The sequence below is a fragment of the Nuphar pumila genome, chromosome 2 (assembly GCF_984573655.1).
Source record: "Nuphar pumila chromosome 2, dmNupPumi1.hap1.1, whole genome shotgun sequence".
Taxonomy (NCBI): Eukaryota; Viridiplantae; Streptophyta; class Magnoliopsida; order Nymphaeales; family Nymphaeaceae; genus Nuphar; species Nuphar pumila.
The window spans coordinates 66,237,346-66,256,556 of record NC_143250.1 but is presented as its reverse complement, the minus strand read 5'-3'; the positions used below and the strand labels follow the sequence as shown (position 1 = coordinate 66,256,556).

Below are 19,211 nucleotides of genomic sequence, written 5' to 3'. Positions count from 1 at the left end.
ATTAGTAAACTGTCCACAATAGACAGCCTACAAATAGATGATCAATCGGAAACAACAGACATAAAGAAACATTCAAAAAGAAAAATGCAACATAAAAAAGCGAATGAAACGAACTAAAAATCCAATCCACCTTAAAAGCTCCAACAGAAATCGAAAAGGCTAAAAAGGCAAAAATAGTAGGAATAGAAGAGAATGAAGTAAACTTCAAAGTTATATATATGCGATAAATTCTCTACTGTAAATTAAAATAAAAAAGGAAATATTAACGCAGGCAAGAAGATCAATGAACACGATGAAACATGAGGACAATAAAAATTTTCAACTAAAAATCGAACTCAAGCTAAATAGAAACAATGGGCAAAAAATAAATATCGTGAACAAATACTTGAACCTTAGAGGAATCGAAAACCAAAATCGATCTAACCGAAAAATCATGCCAAAAACCAAAAGAAAAATCGATCTAACCAGAAAATCACGCTAAAACCCAAAAATTAAAGGGACCGCCCCGTTTCCGTTCTCGATCCATGTTAAAGAAATTATTATTATACCCTTAGAGATGTTATATATTCCTAACTTTAAGATAAAATCCTTTCTCAAATCTCTCATTCTCTTTCTTCTAACAAGCGCTCCCATTTCTCTCCTTTCCTTCCTTCCACGGCAGAAGGCGAAAGGTGGCAGTAGCGAAAGAACTGGGGGAAAATGGAGCCCAGCCCCACCTCACCCTGTTTGGACCGGGAACGGAGGCGATGAAACAAAGAATGGACACGGGATGAAAGTTAAAATCAAAACCCATGTGGGGGATGGAGGACAAAGTTTTGAGATGGGGTGGGGGTGGAGATCTTGTCCCCCGCACCCGCCCTGATCCACTGCCATCCTTACCCTCGATAGTGTCGAATGCTAGGGATAATTTTTTCATTTAAAAAAGTTCTTCATTGACCCAACAGAAGCACAACAGTCAGAGTGGAGAGTGGATCAGATCTGAAGATGGTCCGAAGCAAGGGTCTCATTGCTTAGATTCAGATATGAATCAAAAAATGGTCCTATATGTCTGGATCTCGTCATGGAGAATGGATTCAGCAACTTTTTGGAGCTGTGTTATTAAATATGCTTGTTCTATAGATGATTTTTTTTGTTTTTTAAACCACTGCTATGACTTGGGCATCCATATAGGTAGGGATGCAAATGGATTGAATTCCGACCAACAAAATGTATAGGTGAACCTCGGATCTGGATCAAGTCAGAATAACCAAAATAATAGAACCCCAATATTGGATCAGACCCATTTGCATCCCTAGACTTAGGCTCTCAATGTAAGATTCAAGAATTTTGAACATTTAGTTAATTCAATAAATATGCATTTTAGTTCATTTTAGAGTATTTAATTTTATGAAATTTATTTATAAGCAAAAGAAAGAGATTTTACAATAATTCAAAGTAAAATTAAAGGTTTATGGAGAATTTAACTTGATAAATATCTTCCTAAAGACTTAGTTGGAAACCAATATAAAATCCAATTCAAATTAGATTTGGACCCGATCCAATAATTTTGGATCTATTGTTTGAGCATTGGACCTGGTATATATCTAAAATCCATTTTCGATTTGGGTTTGGATTTTTCTAAAGAGAACTTAGTAGCAAGGAGGTCCAATTGGATCTTGATTAATTAGGAAACCTAAATTAGGATTTACAATAACACCAGGAATTTAATTGATTTTAATATAGGTGGATAGGGTGGCTCAATCCCTAATGGGATCCACCTACCAAAGAGAGGAGGTCAACTCTCTTTCACTCATTTTGGCATGTGCCATTTAAATAAATAAATAAATAAATAAATAAATAAATATATATATATATATATATATATATATATATGGTAGAATTATAGATTTGAAACACTTATCTATTTCATTACCGAAGTATGAAAATGGGAATGAAGTGTGGTATTTGAACGCCCCCCCCCCCCCCCCCCTCCCTTATGTGCCACCCACTTGCCTTCAAAGAAAAGAACGACCTCTTATCTCTCTCTATTTGTAGCACATAAGACATAAATTAATATAGGAACAAAAAGAAGGAAAGAAAATACAAAAAATTAAGAAAGAAAAAATGAAGGGAATAAGAAAATACTTATATAAGCAAGTGGGAATCATCCCTCCTAAGTGGTCTCTCCTACTTAAGTGAAAATCCACCTTAGGTGGACTTGGCTTTTTGAAATCACAATAGAAAAGGGAAGAGTAGGTCACACCCTCTTCTCTCTATGAAGGTGAATAAAGAAAGAAAGAAATACAAAAGTCAAAAGGCAATTAAGAAAGGAAGGAGTCTAAATAAATAGTTAAGAAAAGATTTAACACTTACCGTGTTTTTGTTTTGAACCATGTTGAAAGGGTGGGGGGGCTCTCATCCTTCCATATGGTGAGAAAGTTGGGAAGGCAAGCAGGTCACACCCAACCCTCTCACCATTTTACCTTATTCCTCACCCTCTTTTCTATATATCTCTCAATGACTCTCTCCTTCACTCTATCAATTTCATCTCTCTCTTTTTCTTGATTCTCTCTCACACGGTTGTACGTGAGACCCAATTAGAGGAGTTGTGTAGTGGGTGTCATTGGAAGGTGTGCACATGTTGACAATACTATCGTCTATCTTTGTGAATTTTTTTTCTCAAGCATCAACAATGTAGGATACTTGAACCTTAGCATCTAGATGACAAACCAGCATGTAGGAGCATGTTGGACGTATCTCTACAAGAGGGTGTTGTGTGTTCTCCCCGAAACACAAATTCGTGTGTTTCGGTGTGTACGGAGGAATATCTTGGGAGTTGTGATAATTCATATGCCAATGTTGCCCACGATGACTTTATAATAAAATAACATATAAAAAAAAGGTAGATATGCTTTTGACTAAAATGTTCTCCCGTAAGATAGATATATGTTGGACAAAAATGTCCTCCCGCTCCCCGTAAATAGATTTGCACGTTCCGCCTTGGTTTTTATTTCAATAAGAATTAACTTAACAAAGGAATCAACTGAATGAAATATTAGCAATCCACTAATCTTAGCTTAACAATGGAAAACTAATGACAACGATTAACAGGGAAAGAAATAAGAACAGAAAAAAAAAACATAAAGTTGTGATTGTCTTTTCTTCTCTGCTCTGCACGAAACCCTAAGCAGGGGTTTTAAAGGCCTCAGATGGATCTGGGTCTCAGGTCCAACTATGGACCCGAGACGCGACCCGAACCTGTATCCTGCAATACTTGAGGTGCTCGGACTTGCGCTCGCCTGGAATATGTTCGCGTCACCTCCTTGCATCGGGTCACCTTACCTGCGATCAGATCATCCGTTCTCTGGAGTGGATTGGGTTTCGGGGTCACGAGGTACAGACCCGGTCGGGTCCTGTCCTGCATCATTGATATTGGAAGCAACAATCGTACTGAAGTAATTGAAGCACATACTGATGTTGTCTGTTCAATTGTATCAACTCCAGATAGGAGGGGTTTCATCACTAGCAATGCTGATCATGACGTTAAATTTTGGGAGTATCAAATTGTAGAGAGAGATGGACATGTGAGTGTTTTGTCTAGCTATTAGTTAAGTAAATTTCTTAGTGAACCTATTCACTTATCTTAGGTGTTGTATGCCAAATTTTTTTCTGCATTATATGTCTAGTAGTTTATGATAGGACATTGCAATATTGATCAGTTGCGAGTCTTGTTCTTGGGATTTTTTTGGCAGGAGAAATCCTTGGGATAAATTGAAACTATTCCCTTTTCTCTGAAAAAATACTGGGAAAATCTTAGATATTCATAGTTAATTATGGTTTAATATTCATTAGTTAGATGTGAATGTTTCTTATTTATACTTGTACAACACTACGTATTCTTTTGAAGTATCTTTAAGAAATCCACTCAAAGTAGTGTTGAAATTGCACAATGAAGCCTATTGTTTATGGAATACTAACTTAGTCCCATATTGATGGTGAGAGGGGAAGGGACCCATGTCTTGGCTATAAAAGGCCTTGCTGCTCAAACACCTTCCCTACCACCAAATACTTTTCAGTAATTTTCATGAGAATTGTAAAAGCATATCGCATGTGGGTGTTTATAATAATGCCCCAATGTTGAATATAATGTAGGGGATGTTACAAAATTTCTTTTGATGTTTGAGTGCCTTTTAAGGATTGTTTATCGTGCTTTGATAAGACAAATATGATGGTTTCAAGCAACAACTCGATACAAAACTTGATCTCTCGCTTTGTAGGTAATCTGGGCAGTTCCTCAGGGAACACATCTGGAAATTTCTGAACCACATCCAGGTTCTCGATTAGAACTATATGTGGTTCAACTGGGGCGATACTGACCAAGAATGCAATACGCCCGTTACGCAGATACTTCTGAGCCTTGAAGGACAAAATCAAACGACTATTCTGCATCGGTCGAGAGAGTCTAATCTCCACAATCGAACGATTGGGTTGAGATAGGAAAACTTTGCCTTCTTTACACAAAACTTGAGTGTGATATTCAAACAACCAATCCATGCCTAGGATGACATCAAACCCAGTCATGTCTAGCAGAATTATGTCAGCTGGCAAGTTCTGACCTACCATTGACACCTCGATGTTTGAAATATAAGCAACACACAGAGAACGACCACTGGTCGGAGTGTGGACCTCCAACGGATAATTCAAAGGTTCAACATAAATAGGCAAGGTTCTAGCAAATCTATCAGAAATAAAAGAATGAGAAGCTCTGCAATCAAATAAAGTAAATGGCGCTTGTCCAATGACTAATACGGTACCTTGGACCAATTCTCCCTTGGTCACTTGCTCCACAGTGGCTGCATAAGCTTGTCCCGCCACTATTTTTTGATCGCCCGCCTTCGGTTGTTGAGATTGTTGCTGTTGTAACGGTCGCTGGTACGAAGGTTGTGATGTTCCCATGTTATTTCACTTCAAGTTGTCTGAGTGCTTCTTCCGGAAGTCCTTGATATAGTGGCCCATCTTGCCACAATATAAACATCCCCCGGTGTCACGAGGACAAGGTCGGCCAGGATGATCCACTGAACACTTCAGGCAACCTAGTGTTACCGTTGACTTATGTTGCTGGTGCTGTCGGTTGTGATGATGATTGCGGTTTCTTTGAGGTCGCTGCTTCTTTCCTGGGGATGTGAATTTCTTTTTATTGAGATTCTTCTGAAAATGTCTCTTTCTAGGCCAACTCTTTTGGCCTGAATGTTGGTTTTAGGGGTGGCAAAACCTGACACGACCCGCCAACCCGCCTCTTAGGCGGGTTCGGGTTGGGCTTAAGCCAACCCGTTTAATAAACGGGTCGACCCGCGTAACCCATTTATTAAACAGGTCGGGTTCGGGTTGGGGGTATGCCAACCCGGCTGACCCGTTTAATAAACGGGTTAGGCGGGTGGGCCAACCCGCCAACCCGTCTGCCAACTCGCCAACCCGACCCATCAACCCGACAACCCGTCAACCCGACCCGCCAACCTGACCCGCGAACGTGAGAACTCGTTTACCCGACCCAACCCATTTATTAAATTGGTTGGCGGGTCGTGTCGAGTTACCCGTTTATTAAACGGGTCGGGTTCATGTTTGCCACAGCCGACCCGTTTAATAAACGGGTCAGGTTCGGGTTGAGCTATGCTGACCCGCCAACCCGACACGATTGCCACCCCTAGTTGGTTTCCTCAGAACGGTTGCATCTTCTAAGATTTAGACCAATCCTGGTCTAAGATGTTGAGAAACTCTGTTTTGATGTCATATAATATGATACACTGTCGTATTTGATTTTATATGATATGATAATATGTCCTCTTGAAAAATGTTATATTATGACTGAATATGTTTTGCCATAAATCTAACGAGTATTTGATGTAAGGATATCTCACCCAAAAAGGATGGAGACTTCCCGTTCAAGTACAACTATGGTGCAATCATACTCCTTGAAGAAAAAGCTTGTTGAGCCATGCATCTCTAAAGACCATCTAAAGATATCGGCTACCTCAAGTTGAAGATTTTTTTTCTTCTTTAGAGTCATATGTAACAGAACCTTCAGGAACATGCATATTGCATATTACATACTCATTCATAAAACCTATATCATAAAAGTATACGATAGTTTCAAAAAGCTCCTTTTTGAAAACTAATAATTGTACCTTCTTACAATCCTTTATGAAAAAGGTACTTTGACATGATTTCAAAATGTAATAATTGTACCTTACACCATATACAAGACAACATGAAAAGAAATATAGGAAGAAGACAAAACATGAAAATCGGCTACACAAAGAAAACAAATATAATATGTTTTTGAAAAGACTCTAGTTACCTTCTTTAAAGAAATGATTTCAAATATGGGTAAAAGACAAAACATGAAAATCGGCTACATAAAGAAAACAAATATAATAAAGGTTTTGATAGACTCTAGTTACCTTTTTACAAACCCATAGAATGTCAACTTACTTGAAGTCATCATTCTCTTTGTACAAGCATTAAATACCTCCTGTAAGAAATCCTTGTTAAATATCCCTCTCAAGAATGTCGATCTTCTTGTAGTCCTCATTCTCTTTGAAGACTTTGAAAAACACAACATAAAGAAAACACTTGACATGACTATGTACAAATAAATATCTCAAAGCACTCATTGTACTTACACTCATTTAAAGTAAAGAAGTACTTATGTACCTCAAATCATTAATTAGAATAAAGACAAAACTACAATCCAACGTTCAATGTACTATTGTAAGAAATAGACTTTTTACATAAAATATGTATTACCTAAAATATTACAACGACTAGTGTACCCTATATTTTACTTTTATGGAAAAAGGCATTCTCGAATTTCTCTAAAGATGTTTTTTGAAATGACATAACATTTCACATTTCAAAAAGGCTACGATTTCAAAATTGTAACGACTACTTTTTTAAAGCTATATAAACACACTCAAATAAACTATTCACAAGGGAATGGACGTGTGAGCTTACAACGAGAAAAATTCTTATTCGTTATTTGAAAAGAGAGCCTTGAAAAAGAAAAAGAAAAGAAAGAAAAGAGAAAAAGTCAAGTGTAGCTCTTTGACAAAGAGTATCATCTGAGTGACAAACAGAACATTCTGAGAATCCTTCATTCGTGCATTCATATCATTCTGAAGGTTCTATAGGAAGTATTGTAACTCTGTTATTCACTGTTTTCCTTCTTTGTTGAAAGAAGTAGACCTCTGTGAAAGAGGGTGTTGTCCTTCTCTGTTAAGAGAAGAAGACCTCTGTGGCAGAGGGTGTGCCCCTTCTCTGTTGAGAGAAGAAGACCTCTGGGAAAGAGGGTGTTGTACTATTTATCCGGTGACTCGGATGTTATAGTGGAAAGCTCAAGTGGTTTGCTTGGGGACTGGATGTAGGTCTGGGTATTGACCGAACCAGTATAAATTATGTGTTTTATGTGTTGTGCCTTATTGCCTGATTAGTTTATTTTATCGATCTTTATCGTATTTCACTATTCACCCCCCCTCTAGTGGAATTTCATAAGAGAGTGACCACCTCTAAGGCTTCGTCCAGAGTCTTGGGGCCACGAATGTAAACCTTCATCCGTAGGGCTGGCTTCAATCAATGAGCAAACTTCATCACTTGTTCTTCTTCTGTGGTGTAGACATTCAGATAGTAGCGTTCTAAACTCCTGAACTTCGTGATGTATTATGTTAAGGTAGAGCTCCCTTGCTGAAGATCAAAGAACTCCTACATCTTTCTGCTTCGCTCATGTTTTGGAAAGTACGCTGCATAGAAAACTTCTATGAACTGCTCCCACGTAACAGGCTCGCTTGCGAACTTGACTTCCAGGGTGGTAGCCCACCACCTTTCTGCATCTTCGTGAAGTTGGTAAGTTTCGAAATCTACTTTTCGTTCATCACTGACTTGTAGCACACAAAAAATTCCTTTGATTTCTCGAATCTAGTTCGCAACTGCCTTTGGAGTAGTCTTCCTGTTAAACGATGGAGGGTTCATGCTCATAAACTGCTTGTACGGTACTGTCGTGGTTAGAGTTGGAATAGGAGTCTCACGCCCCTTAGCGGCCTGTTGAAGATTGTCGCCCATGGTGCGCATCGTTTCTGCTTTGTATAAGCAAAAGTACAACTTAAAAAACACAAATTCTATTCATAAACAAAGAGTTCATGCATTTCTATTATATATCAAGTCAAAATACCCTTTAACTATGATAGTGTTACAAAAATATATCCAACTGAGTTGAAAAACAAAATCGAAACACTAACTCAATGTCTCATCAAAATGCTCATAACAAGGCAATCATCTTTCATTTTCTACTAGTGTAATAGTCTTGGTAGTCGTTCTGGTTCATACATCGCCTTTGCTTTGGATGAGGAGGAGATGGTGGTGTGTATTGAGGAGAATTCGGTAAAGTACACCAAGTTATCTCGGAGTCTACGTCAGGAACTTCGTTCAACATTGGAGATAGAGGAGGAGAAGCTGGCACATACTCAGGAGAATGCGAATGAGGTGTTGGTGAGTATTGGGGAGAGTTTGGCGAAGTGCACAAATCTCCTTCATGGTCAGCGACTTTAAGCAGTATTGGACTGGTTTTTGATGCTACGTCTTCTACGGTTTCAACATTGCCCTTCCATATTTCATCTCCCAGCTTAAGTTGTCACTCAACCTCTATATGCCCTCTAAGGCCACAATAAGGGCCATTACTCAGCTCACGAGGACAAACTTGTCCCACGTGTTTTAGCTTGCATCTGGCACATAGAGGTGCCTGGTTTGCAATCACTTGGATGCTGCTCGTGATAATTTGAACCGCTCGGTTTAGGTCTTCGACACCTCGAGCTAAGTAATACAAAGCCTCAAGTACAATGGCGGGTCTCCCGTCAGATGACATCTGGTCACAAACATATTTGTGCAACAAGAAAAATAAATAAAGCAGTAATCAAAGGAAAATTTACTAATTTAACATATTTACAATGCGATGGTCGATGCGTGCAGAGTCTTAAACCACACTTTTAAACACGGCTCTGATACCAAGATTTGTAACACCCCAAAATCCCAACTTGAAAAATCCTTAGATTTTTTTTGTATTTTAAAAATGTCGCATTTAAAATATATATATATATATTTTTTGTTTGGTATTTTATCACATTTTCCATGACAAATATGAAATATCACCAATATTTGTGATTATGGAATTGCTTTTCTTCACATATTACAATGCAATATCATTACATCATATCTTGGAAATTACCATACTTTTGGTGGGTTGAGAACTTCATGAATTGTCCAATAGTTGATCAAAGTTTTTTTGAGTGCCTTTACTATGATCTGTAAACAACATTGTTTGATTGTTGATGGAGTCTCAGGTTATTAATTCTGAAATATTGGAAAGTTGGTTGAGTAGTTTGAATCGGGAAGGTGCAAATGTTTTTATCTCAGTAGTAAACAGATATTCAGGGTGATCGTTACAGCTGATGTTGCTTGTACATTGGAGAAAGATAATGGTTATAGACACACTTTGGGCATTCACAATTGACCAGATGTTAGACTCATTTGAAAGTGAAAACCTTTCACCTCAAACTTTAGATGTTTTCATGGGTCAATGGCCTATCCGTTTTGAATCTTTGGTCATGAGTGAGAATATTTACATTGGAATAAGGCGAAATCCATTAGCGAGGAATCTGAAAAATAATGTTGTTTGACCATAAGAATCTTGTGAGGGGAATATAATGGATAATCTGGAAGAATATTTCCCATCTTATGTTGGATAAGGTTGCAAATCTCTTATTCTCTTATTAGTTATTAGGTTTTATGATTAGGAAGAACTAGTCCTTTTCTCTGAATATGTATGTGTTCACATGCTTGTATTGTAACGACCCCAACTCATCCCCTTTGAAAATGCGGAAAATTTTTTTTTTTTCTAAAACAGTGCGGAAAACTTCCCAGAGACCCGGGGTCCTCACAGTTCCAATTCCAACTGGATAGCCACAACCCACAAAGGAACTTGCAATTAACATCCATAACTAACCATTACCTTTATTCATGAATTAAAAACTAATCTCAAAAATAAAGTGTCTGACTCAAGTAACTACTGATGACAATAAGCAAATAACAATAACACTAGATTAAAAAAAAAACAAAACGAAGAGCCACTATGTCCACAAAGAAGACTGTCAAAACTCGTTGTGACTCTCGCGCCCTCGCAGTAGCTGTTGACTTCACTGATCACCTGTTTCTGCGAAAAACCAACGAAGTAGGGTGTCAGAATCGAAATCCTGAGCACAGCTACTTCTTAATGAAACAAGTGAGATAAAGAATGAAGATGAGATATCATGTAACAATTAATGGAATTGCATACAAGACAGTTTATAGCAACTGAGAATTTATTCATGCAACAATCATAATTGCTAAGCATGCAAGGACAGTAAAGCAGCAGCATCTACTAAAATTTCAGCATGCAACAAAAATTAAACATTCAACACTTACCCTCATACCCTCATGTACTGAGTAAGGAAACCATTAAAGTATGCATGATCTAATGCATAACAGGAAAAATGCATGTCTTTTATGCAATGCATGAATCATTTTATTATCTTCCATTTAAGTCTCTTGTTTCCTTATGCATGCCCTATTAAATGCATACAACTTTAAGTTTCTCTTTTCAATTACCGTTGCCCGCGGATACACCAAACGGGTACAAACCCCGAGGTTAAGTTAGGTTCCCAGGGTAGCTTAGCACACAATTTATAGTTTATTACTGGGTTCCAACTTAACCCTCGACCGAATCACCTTCGGAACATTAGACCTCCACATCTAATGTCGGGGACACAAGGGACACCCCACGCCCACAAGTGCCACTTCCTTGGTACCAAAAACAACAGCTGTGTCAAACACACCACTCCCGGGTAAAGTGGCGGACTCTCCCTAAAACCGTGGCCAGGAGAAGGAACCTCAATATCGGGTTCAGGGGACCAAAATTAAGCACACGGAGTTTTGTATCCTCACAGTCTCCCCAAGACCGGATTTCTAAGATCCCCATTCTCCAGATGGGTGATCCCAGAAGGTATATTACACTGTGCTTTATTATTTCTTTTATTTAAAATTTAATTTCTTAAGTTTTGCAACATAATATGCAAAAGGAAAGATAAAAGCTCACATCTACCTCGCGAGAGCCATCACAGGACTCCGGCCTGTGGAAACATATAGAACAGTGCAATAAAGCTGAAATATTTTATGAAGCATGATCTTTGAAATGCATTGAAATGAGTAAGGGAAAATATTCTCACAACTCGGGTTTACCAAACCCTCGATGATTCATTTTGATCACCGGAATACTAATACAGGGATCACAATTTCAATACCATCTTTAATTTCTAAGACATCAGAATTAAACCATGGATGAATCATCATCTCATTCTAACCATTCAAATTAAAATAAGAATGCCTAACAGCATGATAAATCTGATGCCAATTCATTTAAATAATATCAATATTTTCCAACCATTCAAATTAAAATAAGAATGCCTAACAGCATGATAAATCTGATGCCAATTCATTTAAACAATATCAATATTTTCCAACCATTCAAATTAAAATAAGAATGCCTAACAGCATGATAAATCCGAATGTTTTTCCATAAAATTTCATATCGATATACGAAAACGCAAAATGGGTCAACAAGGATGGATCAGAAGCTAAGAAAATATTTATATTCATAATGGAAGATTAGGATGGATCACAAAGAGAGTTCACTTGATTCGATTTGAAAGGGAACATACATTGTATGATTCACAGATGCATCATAGTGATATATTCATGTATAAGGAAAAATACAACTTGAGACTTGTTATCTAAAAAAAAACATGATTAAACATGATTATCATATCGATACATGAAAACACAAATCAGCCCAAAAGGGCTTATAACTTAAATCCCATCCTTCTCTTACTGACCATAACATAATCCAACAGCTTAAGCATCTTTGTTATAGATTATTTTTTTTTATTTTTTTTTTATATAGATGAAAAACACCCAGCCCAACCCAGCCGACCCTGTCGGCTGGGTCCACCAGCATGTGCAAAGGCCCAGTTTGGGCCTGTGTGTGCTGTAAAAAAGAACAGCATACCTGCGACAAGGAACTGATTTTTTTTTTTTTGCAACTCTGCCCAGCCCAGCCGACCTTGATGGCTGGGCTTAACAGCATATACACAGGCCCAATATGGGCCTGTGTATGCTGTCAACAAGAACAACATTAAAAGAACTGTTATTTACGCACATTACCTGTAAAAATGTCATGTATATATTTTTTTTTTTTTTTTGAAAGGGAGAAGAACACCCAGCCCAGCCGACCCTGTCGGCTGGGTTCAAAAGCATACACCCACCTACCCCAGCCCAGCCGACCTTGTTGGCTGGGCTTAGCAGCATATACACAGGCCCAGTGTGGGCCTGTGTATGCTGTCAGCAATCAACAGCATACTTATCTTGCAACTGAAAATTTCTTTTCCTTTTTTTCTATACATCAAAAGCACAGAAGGTGCAAGGGAGTAACAGTGGAACTGTTCTCCACGATTTTCCATCGACTGCTGCATGAAATCGAACCTCCACCGATGCCCCATTTGAAAACAAAAAGAGGTACACGTACCTTGTTTCGCAAATCCGGATGATCGGATGCAGCTTACTAGAGAGAGATCGGCTGAGGTCGATCCCACCCCCACTATCGAGCTCCGGCTGTAGGGAAACAACGAGGAGGAGGAAGGACCGTCGCTTGCCAAGGGAGGTGCGCACGTCTGCCGCAGTTGGGGAGTTGCCGGTGGTGTGGCTCCAGCAACGCACTAAAACAAGGAGAGTGAGAGAGATTTGGGGCGAAAATAGAGAGGTAAAGGGGAAGGGGATACCAACCTGCCATCTTAAAGGAGGAAGCCTTCCGAATTTGGTGGAGGTCGTTCCCCTTTCGCCGGAGGCTGCGGCTCACCTTTCCCTTTTTCCCCTCACACGATAGGGGTTAGGGTTTACTCTCAGCACCCTAACCCTCCCCCTTCTCACTTTCCCCTTTTTCAGAAAAATCGGGCAACCCTTATCGGGTTGCCCCCTTTTTCTTTTTACTCGACACACAGGGGCGACCCGGGTCCGGACCCGGGACCCGGTAACCGACCCCGAGTTGGGTCTACGCCTATTTGTTAACGAAAATGGGTCCACGAGTTGGATCCAAATGGATCCAACTGTGGATCCGTGAGTTCGCCATACATATCTCGCTGTATTACAAACGTTAATTTACATATATATATATATATATATATATATATATATTTTTATTTATTTATTTATTTATTTATTTATTTTTTTAAATCCCTAAGCTATGCATCAATACCCATTTATGGGTCCGAGATCCGAAATATGGATCTAAGGTCCAAATTGCATGTTTTCCCCAAAATTTAAATGGCAAAACTTACGGTTTTTACATCCCTACCCCCTTAAAAGAATTTCGTCCCCGAAATTAGCACGTACCAAATAAAAGAGGGTAATGATGACGCATGTCTGTCTCAGGCTCCCAAGTGCATTCATCTAGCCCATGATGCTGCCATCGCACCTTTACGAACGGAATCGTCCTACTGCGTAGTACCCTTTCCTGGCGTTCTACAATCTCTATCGGCTTCTCGTCCGTAGTTAAGTCAGGTTGTACCTCGATCGCCTCATAATGAATTACGTGTGAAGGGTCAGGCATGTACTTTCTCAACATCGAGACATGAAAAACATCATGAATCTGCGAGAACTGAGGAGGAAGTGCTACCCGATATGCCGTCTCTCCGACACGTCCAAGGACTTCGAAAGGTCCGACGTACCTAGGACTCAACTTTCCTTTCTTTCCAAACCGGAAGACACTTTTCGTAGGCGAGATTCGAACGAACACGTGATCGCCTACCTCAAAACTGAGCTCTCTACGCCGCTGATCGGCATAACTTTTTTGCCTACTTTGAGCTGCAATCAACCTTTGTCGAATTAAACGCACCTGATCCGCATAGTGCTGGACGATTCCTGGAGACTCTACTGCTCTTACTCCAACCTCATCCCAACAAACCGGAGATCTACACGGTCGGCCATACAGTGCCTCATACGGGGCCATACCAATACTAGCATGAAAGCTATTGTTATAAGAAAACTCTGCAAGCTTCACATGTTTGTCCCAATCTCCTGCCCAATCCAAAGCGCACGCTCTCAACATATCCTCGAGCGTTTGAATCGTTCGTTCTGACTGCCCGTCTGTCTGTGGATGAAAAGCAGTACTAAACTTTAAGGTAGTGCCAAGGGCTTTCTGAAGCTGGCGCCAAAATCGAGATGTGAATCTCGGATCCCGATCTGACACTATCGAACGAGGCACTCCGTGAAGCCTAACAATCTCCTCTACGTAGAGATCGGCCAAGCTTTCCAAGCTTTGACTAATCTTGATCGGAAGAAAATGAGCACTCTTTGTCAAACGATCCACAATCACCCATATGGCATCTCGTTGTCGTCGGGTCTTAGGCAGCCCTACGATGAAGTCCATTGAGATATCATCCCACTTCCATTCTGGAATCTCAAGAGGCTGCAAAAGTCCACCCGGTCTCTGGTGTTCAATCTTCACTTGTTGGCAAGTAAGACACCGAGATACGAACTCCGCGATGTCCCGTTTCATCCCATTCCACCAGTACGTCCTCTGAAGATCTTTGAACATCTTGGTGGAACCAGGGTGAACGGAATACTTTGACTTGTGAGCTTCACTCATCAGCTCTTCCCGTAACGCTTTTGGAACCCACCATCGGTCCCCGAACATAATGGTTCCGCCCTATTCCCGGCGAAACTGCGCTTCTGGCTTCTGAGCACTTTCGCACAACTTTTCAAAGTCCGGATCTTCTGATTGGAGTTCCTCAATTCGATCTATGATCTCTGGTCGGGCCTGCATCCCGGCACAAAGGATGCGTTCGGAGTCGTCAGAAAAAGGTTGCCATTGTACGAACTCCTCGACTAGATTCCAACTGCGCCCAATTAAGCTAGCTGCTGTGATTGACGCCTTTCTACTAAGCGCATCAGCCACCACATTCGCCTTACCCGGATGGTAAGCGATGGAGAAGTCGTAATCCTTTAGGAATTCCAACCACCTACGTTGCCTCAAATTCAAGTCCCTCTGGGTGAAGATATATTTGAGGCTCTTGTGGTCAGACATGACCTCAAACATTTCCCCATAAAGGTAGTGGCGCCACATCTTCAACGCATAAACTACTGCCGCTAACTCCAAGTCGTGTGTGGGATAATTCTTCTCATGCACCTTTAGCTGTCGGGAAGCGTATGCTATGACCTTTCCATGTTGCATAAGGACACAACCCAGTCCGGTCCCTGACGCATCACTATATACCACAAAACCACCCGCCCCGGAAGGCAATGTCAACACCGGCGCTGTGGTCAACCGTTTTTTTAACTCTTGGAAACTGTCTTTGCAGCGAGAGGACCATTCGAACTTCACTCCTTTCTGCAACAACCGAGTCATCGGAGCCGCTATACGCGAGAAATCTTGAATGAATCGACGATAATAACCCGCCAATCCCAAGAAACTCCTAATGTCTGTCACCGTCTTCAGTTGTTCCCATGACAAAACGGCTTCCACCTTTGCTGGATCAACCTCTACACCTCTCTCGGATATCACGTGACCAAGAAACATCACCCTATCGATCCAAAACTCACACTTTGAGAATTTAGCATAAAGCTGATGTTCTCTCAGTGTCTGCAGCACGAGTCGCAAATGCTCTCGGTGATCTTCCACACTCTCCGAATATATCAGAATGTCATCTATGAACACGATGACAAAAGAATCCAGCCACAACTTGAAAACCCGGTTCATCAGATCCATAAATGCCGCAGGGGCATTTGTAAGTCCAAAAGACATCACTAGAAATTCATAATGCCCATATCTGGACCTGAACGCTGTCTTAGGAATATCTTCGGTTTTAATCCTCAACTGATAATATCCTGAACGAAGATCGATTTTCGAGAACACCTTGGCCCTTCTCAACTGATCAAATAAATCATCGATCCTAGGCAAAGGATATTTGTTTTTCACCGTTACTTGATTCAACATGCGGTAGTCAATACAGAGTCGCATTGAACCATCCTTCTTCTTAACAAAGAGGACCGGGGCACCCCAAGGGGATACACTCGGTCTAATAAATCCTTTGTCAAGAAGCTCCTGCAACTGCTTTTTCAGTTCCCCTAACTCAGCAGGTGCCATGCGATACGGAGCGTGAGAAACTGGTGCTGTACCAGGCACTAGCTCGATCGAGAACTCAATTTCTCGATGCGGAGGCAAACCCGGCAAATTCTCGGGAAAAACATCCGAGAATTCGCGGACAACGTCTAACTGCTCCAAGGACGGCGCCTGACTGTCTTGAGCAGAAACACTGGCCAAGAATACCATGCAACCCTTCTTGTGGTACTTGGAGACCTTCAAAGCTGACACGATCTTCACCCCACCGGTTGGTCTTGTCGAATGGCACAACAATGCCGACAAATTGGGGTGCTCCAAGATTACCTTCCTGCCTCGACACTGGAGGGTCGCATTATGCTTGGACAACCAGTCCATGCCCAAGATGACATCATAGAATGTCATATCCAAAATGACCAAATCGGCCGACAACTCATGGCCTTCTATCACCACACCTATGGACGGAAAATACTTCCCGCAGGAAGAGGATGCACCCATAGGTGACATCACATCAAGAGCCCTTTCGAGGCTAGATGGAACCAAATCAAGCAACTTTGCAAACGAAGAGGAAATAAAGTTGTGTGTTGCACCCGAATCAAACATAACACGTGCAAAGTGTTCGGCGACTAAGAATATACCTTCGATCAGATCAGCCTGATCATCCTGGGAGGTTGTTGTCGCTGCGTAGACCCGTCCATTGGTCTTGCGCTGACCCTGCTGCTGTTGAGGCCTCTGCTGCTGTGGTTGTTGCGGCTGTCCACCCGGAACCGCAGGCTTGTTCGGACAGAAGGGGGCAATATGCCCTGGCTGTTGGCACTGGTAGCATACCCCCTTAAACGATGGGCAAAAACCTAATGGATGATTCTTGCCACATCTGCGACATGCCGGTTGGGCCTTCCCTTGTTGCCTCCGCGGCTGAGGTCGGCCCTGTTGCGCGCCCTGCTGTCGCCCGTCCCAGGTCCGCTGCTTCTTCCCGTTCTGCACTCCCCCTCCTGTTGGAGGATTCTTCCTGGTCCCTCCTGAAGAACCTCCTCCGCTGCCACCCTTCTTCTGAAAACCACCTTTGGATCGTTCCCAGTCCTCGGTCAGTACGGTGGCCGACTCGATCGCCTCGGCCAGGGTAGAAGGACGACCCCCGAGCACACGAGTCCGTAACTCGTCCTTCAGTCCACGCACGAATCTAGCCACCCTTGCCTTCTAATTCTTGAAGAGGTTTGGGCTATACTTCTCAAGACTCCGGAACTTAGTAGTGTATTCCACTAGACTCATGGTCCCCTGAGTCAGATCGAGGAACCTTTGTTGCATCTGCTACTCGGCGTAAGGGGGAAAGTAGGCGTCCAGAAACTCCTCCCTGAACGTCTCCCAAGGAATCTCATCCCAATCAGCAAATTTCACCCTTCGCAGGGTGTCCCACCAGTTCATGGCATCGCCCTTTAAGCGGTACGTGCCAAATGGTGTCTTTCTCTCCTCAGGGACAAGTAAGACGTCAAACACCCTCTCAATCTCCTCGACCTATCTCTCGGCAGCCTCCGGGTCTGCCTTTCCTGAAAAGGAAGGCGGGTCCAACTTCAGAAACCTCTCGAACGAAACGCCACCTGCGTTGGGAACGATGTTGACCGGAGGGTCACGAGTCGCTGCCTGCACGGCTGCCTATGCAGCTGCCTGTGCAGCCTGTGCTGCTTGGGCCGTTTGTGCAGCTTGTGCTGCCATAGTCTCTGTTAGGGTATGGATGGTCTCCATCATGAAATCTCTTTCCTCCTGCCAGTTCGTGGGAGCAGCAGTAGAAGACGAAGCGCCTCTACAGGTATAATGCGACATCTACAATGCACCACCTTTTTCCCAATTAGACTATTATTGACACTACCCCTTTAGGGTTGATCATGAACAATATTCGTTCCCGAATCATATCAGACTTTTAATTCACACCAAAGAACATTAAATTTTAAGTAACATAATCACATAGGACTTATAAAGTAAGCAAAAGTATTAAGCAACATACCAGTGAAGAAGACTGCTCTGGAGGACGAGTCACAACTTGTTGACGCTTCAGGACAGGCTCACATACCAATTATGAGAATTAAACATTAAAAGACAATAAAATTGCAAGTATTTGTGGTGGCTCCGATACCAAACCTGTAACGACCCCAACTCATCCCCTTTGAAAATGCGGAAAATTTTTTTTTTTTCTAAAACAGTGCGGAAAACTTCCCAGAGACCCGGGGTCCTCACAGTTCCAATTCCAACTGGATAGCCACAACCCACAAAGGAACTTGCAATTAACATCCATAACTAACCATTACCTTTATTCATGAATTAAAAACTAATCTCAAAAATAAAGTGTCTGACTCAAGTAACTACTGATGACAATAAGCAAATAACAATAACACTAGATTAAAAAAAAAACAAAACGAAGAGCCACTCTGTCCACAAAGAAGACTGTCAAAACTCGTTGTGACTCTCGCGCCCTCGCAGTAGTTGTTGACTTCACTGATCACCTGTTTCTGCGAAAAACCAACGAAGTAGGGTGTCAGAATCGAAATCCTGAGCACAGCTACTTCTTAATGAAACAAGTGAGATAAAGAATGAAGATGAGATATCATGTAACAATTAATGGAATTGCATACAAGACAGTTTATAGCAACTGAGAATTTATTCATGCAACAATCATAATTGCTAAGCATGCAAGGACAGTAAAGCAGCAGCATCTACTAAAATTTCAGCATGCAACAAAAATTAAACATTCAACACTTACCCTCATACCCTCATGTACTGAGTAAGGAAACCATTAAAGTATGCATGATCTAATGCATAACAGGAAAAATGCATGTCTTTTATGCAATGCATGAATCATTTTATTATCTTCCATTTAAGTCTCTTGTTTCCTTATGCATGCCCTATTAAATGCATACAACTTTAAGTTTCTCTTTTCAATTACCGTTGCCCGCGGATACACCAAACGGGTACAAACCCCGAGGTTAAGTTA

At 41.2% G+C, this 19,211-nt stretch overlaps 1 pseudogene; it reads left to right on the top strand.

Annotated features, from left to right (window-relative positions):
* The first annotated feature begins 3,213 nt into the window (after nt 1-3,213).
* The window catches only part of LOC149845626 (uncharacterized), a 78,197-nt pseudogene continuing 62,199 nt past the window's right edge, over nt 3,214-19,211 (top strand).